This window comes from Phasianus colchicus, unplaced genomic scaffold, assembly GCF_987193195.1.
Source record: "Phasianus colchicus unplaced genomic scaffold, bPhaCol1.hap1.1 HAP1_SCAFFOLD_57, whole genome shotgun sequence".
Classification (NCBI taxonomy): Eukaryota; Metazoa; Chordata; class Aves; order Galliformes; family Phasianidae; genus Phasianus; species Phasianus colchicus.
In genome coordinates, this window is record NW_028325234.1 from 1 (window position 1) to 5,000 (window position 5,000).

Consider the following 5,000-nt stretch of genomic DNA (forward strand, 5'->3'; position numbering starts at 1 on the left):
GCGCCCTCCCCGCCCAAAACACAAACACACACCATCACCACCCCCACCCCGCAAGCCGCGGGCGGATCGGGTTAGAAATACCCGACTCCGAACACCCGGCGCGAAGAGCTACCGGGCCACCGAGCGAAAAGGGAATCAAACGAAAAGTGTCAAACGAGCGAACGCGCACGCAAACACGCGCCGGTAAAATAAACAAACGAACGGACAGACAAACAAACGCACGCGAGACGAACGAGAAGGGGCCTCCGCCGGACCCCGAGCCGCGGCGGCCGCAATGCGGACCCCGCACCGAACCGCGCCGAACGCGGCCGGACGCCCCTCAGAGCGGGGGCGGCCGGCCGCGCCAGCCGCCGACACGCGGAGCCCGAGTACGCCAGGAACGGGCCGGCCCGGGAGCGACCGACTCGGTCGAACCGAGGCGGAGGCGGCGGCGGCGGCGGCGGCGGCTCGGGTACGACGGAAAGACGGCAAGGCCCAGGCGAGCGCCGAACAACCCGGTCGCTGCCGCGGCGGCGGCCGGACTGCGCGCGGTCTATACGGCTCGGCGCGGCTCCGCCGGTCCGCAGCGGCAAGGAGAGGTCGGCAAAAACGGACGGCCGGAGGTCGCTGCGGCGCCGGCCAGGCAGCGGCGGCCACGTCAGCCCGGCTCCGCGCGGTTGCCTGGTCTCCCGCAGCGGGCCAGAGGTCGCTGCGGAGCCGGCCCGGCCGCGGCGGCCACGTCTACCCGGCTCCGCGAGGCTGCATGGCGAGGCGTAGCCGGCCTGGGGTCGCTGCGGCGCCGTTCCTGCAGCGGCGGCCACGTCTACCCGGCTCCGCGAGGCTGCATGGCGCGGCTGCAGCCGCCCAGGGGTCGCTGCGGCGCCGTCCCGGCAGCGGCGGCCACGTCTACCCGGCTCCGCGAGGCTGCATGGCGAGGCGTGGCCGGCCTGGGGTCGCTGCGGCGCCGTTCCGGCATCGGCGGCCACGTCTACCCGGCTCCGCGCGGCTGCCTGGCGCGGCGCAGCCGCCCAGGGGTCGCTGCGGCGCCGGCCCGGCTGCGGCGGCCACGTCTAGCCGGCTCCGCGCGGCTGCCTGGCCCGGCGCGGCCGCCCAGGGGTCGCTGAGGCGCCGGGCCGGCAGCGGTGGCCACGTCTACCCGGCTCCGCGAGGCTGCATGGCGAGGCGTGGCCGGCCTGGGGTCGCTGCGGCGCCGGCCCGGCAGAGGCGGCCACGTCTACCCGGCTCCGCGCGGCTGCCTGGCGCGGCGCAGCCGCCCAGGGGTCGCTGCGGCGCCGTCCCGGCTGCGGCGGCCACGTCTACCCGGCTCCGCGCGGTTGCCTGGTCTCCCGCAGCGGGCCAGAGGTCGCTACGGAGCCGTCCCGGCAGCGGCGGCCACGTCTACCCGGCTCCGGGAGGCTGCCTGGCCTCCCGCAGACGGCCTGGGGTCGCTGCGGCGCCGGCCCAGCAGCCGCGGCCACGTCAGCCCGACTCCGCGCGGCTTCCTTGTGCGGCGCAGCGGGCCCGGCGTCGCTGCGGAGCCGTCCCGGCAGCGGCGGCCACGTCTACCCGGCTCCGCGAAGCTGCATTTCGCGACTGCAGCCGTCCTGGGGTCGCTGGGGCGCAGTTCCGGCATCGGCGGACAAGTCTACCCGGCTCCGCGCGGCTGCATGGCGCGGCTCAACCGGCCTGGGGTCGCTGCGGCGGCGGCCCGGCAGCCGCGGCCACGTCTACCCGGCTCCGCGAAGCTGCATGGCGCGGCGTAGCCGGCCTGGGGTCGCTGCGGCGCCGTTCCGGCATCGGCGGCCACGTCTACCCGGCTCCGCGAGGCTGCATGGCGCGGCTCAACCGGCCTGGGGTCGCTGCGGCGCCGGCCCGGCAGCGGCGGCCACGTCTACCCGGCTCCGCGCGGCTGCCTGGCGCGGCTCAACCGGCCTGGGGTCGCTGCGGCGCCGGCCCGGCGGCGGCGGCCACGTCTACCCGGCTCCGCGAAGCTGCATGGCGCGGCTCAACCGGCCTGGGGTCGCTGCGGCGCCGTTCCGGGAGCTGCGGCCACGTCTACCCGGCTCCGCGCGGTTGCCTGGTCTCCCGCAGACGGCCTGGGGTCGCTGCGGCGCCGGCCCGGCATCGGCGGACGAGTCTACCCGGCTCCGCGCGGCTGCCTGGCGCGGCTCAACCGGCCTGGGGTCGCTGCGGCGCCGGCCCGGCAGCGGCGGCCACGTCTACCCGGCTCCGCGAGGCTGCATGGCGAGGCGTGGCCGGCCTGGGGTCGCTGCGGCGCCGGCCCGGCAGAGGCGGCCACGTCTACCCGGCTCCGCGCGGCTGCCTGGCGCGGCGCAGCCGCCCAGGGGTCGCTGCGGCGCCGTCCCGGCTGCGGCGGCCACGTCTACCCGGCTCCGCGCGGTTGCCTGGTCTCCCGCAGCGGGCCAGAGGTCGCTACGGAGCCGTCCCGGCAGCGGCGGCCACGTCTACCCGGCTCCGCGAAGCTTCATTGCGCGACTGCAGCCGTCCTGGGGTCGCTGCGGCGCAGTCCCGGCATCGGCGGACGAGTCTAACCCGGCTCCGCGAGGCTGCATGGCGCGGCGTAGCCGGCCTGGGGTCGCTGCGGCGCCGTTCCGGCATCGGCGGCCACGTCTACCCGGCTCCGCGCGGCTGCCTGGCGCGGCGCAGCCGCCCAGGGGTCGCTGCGGCGCCGGCCCGGCAGCGGCGGCCACGTCTGCCCGGCTCCGCGAGGCTGCATGGCGAGGCGTAGCCGGCCTGGGGTCGCTGCGGCGCCGTTCCGGCATCGGCGGCCACGTCTACCCGGCTCCGCGCGGATGCCTGGCGCGGCGCAGCCGCCCAGTGGTCGCTGCGGCGCCGGCCCGGCAGCGGCGGCCACGTCTACCCGGCTCCGGGAGGCTGCCTGGCCTCCCGCAGACGGCCTGGGGTCGCAGCGGCGGCCCGGTAGCCGCGGCCACGTCAGCCCGGCTCCGCGCGGCTGCGTGGAGCGTCGCAGCCGGCCCGGCTTCTCCTCGGAGCCGCCCCGGCAGCGGCGGCCACGTCTACCCGGCTCCGCGAGGCTGCATGGCGCGGCGTAGCCGGCCTGGGGTCGCTGCGGCGCCGCCCCGGCTGCGGCGGCCACGTCTACCCGGCTCCGCGAAGCTGTACGGCGCGGCTCAACCGGCCTGGGGTCGCTGCGGCGCCGTTCCGGCAGCGGCGGCCACGTCTACCCGGCTCCGCGCGGTTGCCTGGTCTCCCGCAGACGGCCTGGGGTCGCTGCGGCGGCGGCCCGGCGGCGGCGGCCACGTCAGCCCGACTCCGCGAAGCTGCATGGCGCGACTGCAGCCGTCCTGGGGTCGCTGCGGCGCCGTTACGGCATCGGCGGACGAGTCTACCCGGCTCCGCGCGGCTGCCTGGCGCGGCTCAACCGGCCTGGGGTCGCTGCGGCGCCGGCCCGGCAGCGGCGGCCACGTCTACCCGGCTCCGCGCGGCTGCACGGCGCGGCGTAGCCGGCCTGGGGTCGCTGCGGCGCCGTTCCGGCAGCAGCGGCCACGTCTACCCGGCTCCGCGCGGCTGCCTGGCGCGGCTCAACCAGCCTGGTGTCGCTGCGGCGCCTTTTCGGCAGCGGCGGCCACGTCTACCCGGCTCCGCGCGGTTTCCTTGGTCTCCCGCAGCGGGAAGAGGTCGCTGCGGAGCCGGCCCGGCAGCGGCGGCCACGTCTACCCGGCTCCGCGAGGCTGCATGGCGAGGCGTAGCCGGCCTGGGGTCGCTGCGGCGCCGTTCCGGCATCGGCGGCCACGTCTACCCGGCTCCGCACTGCTGCCTGGCGCGGCGCAGCCGCCCAGGGGTCGCTGCGGCGCCGGCCCGGCAGCGGCGGCCACATCTACCCGGCTCCGCGAGGCTGCATGGCGAGGCGTAGCCGGCATGGGGTCGCTGCGGCGCCGTTCCGGCAGCGGCGGCCACGTCTACCCGGCTCCGGGAGGCTGCCTGGCCTCCCGCAGACGACTGGGGTCGCAGCGGCGGCCCGGTAGCCGCGGCCACGTCAGCCCGGCTCCGCGCGGCTGCCTGGAGCGGCGCAGCCGGCCCGGCTTCGCCGCGGAGCCGTCCCGGCAGCTGCGGCCACGTCTACCCGGCTCCGCGAAGCTTCATTGCGCGACTGCAGCCGTCCTGGGGTCGCTGCGGCGCAGTTCCGGCATCGGCGGACGAGTCTAACCCGGCTCCGCGCGGCTGCATGGCGCGGCTCAAGCGGCCTGGGGTCGCTGCGGCGCCGGCCCGGCAGCGGCGGCCACGTCTACCCGGCTCCGCGAGGCTGCATGGCGCGGCGTAGCCGGCCTGGGGTCGCTGCGGCGCCGTTCCGGCATCGGCGGCCACGTCTACCCGGCTCCGCGCGGCTGCCTGGCGCGGCGCAGCCGCCCAGGGGTCGCTGCGGCGCCGCCCCGGCAGCGGTGGCCACGTCTACCCGGCTCCGCGAGGCTGCATGGCGAGGCGTGGCCGGCCTGGGGTCGCTGCGGCGCCGGCCCGGCAGAGGCGGCCACGTCTACCCGGCTCCGCGCGGCTGCCTGGCGCGGCGCAGCCGCCCAGGGGTCGCTGCGGCGCCGTTCCGGCTGCGGCGGCCACGTCTACCCGGCTCCGCGCGGTTGCCTGGTCTCCCGCAGCGGGCCAGAGGTCGCTACGGAGCCGTCCCGGCAGCGGCGGCCACGTCTACCCGGCTCCGGGAGGCTGCCTGGCCTCCCGCAGACGGCCTGGGGTCGCTGCGGCGCCGGCCCGGCATCCGCGTCCACGTCAGCCCGACTCCGCGCGGCTGCCTTGTGCGGCGCAGCGGGCCCGGCGTCGCTGCGGAGCCGTCCCGGCAGCGGCGGCCACGTCTACCCGGCTCCGCGAAGCTGCATTTCGCGACTGCAGCCGTCCTGGGGTCGCTGGGGCGCAGTTCCGGCATCGGCGGACAAGTCTACCCGGCTCCGCGCGGCTGCATGGCGCGGCTCAACCGGCCTGGGGTCGCTGCGGCGCCGTTCCGGCAGCGGCGGCCACGTCTACCCGGCTCCGCC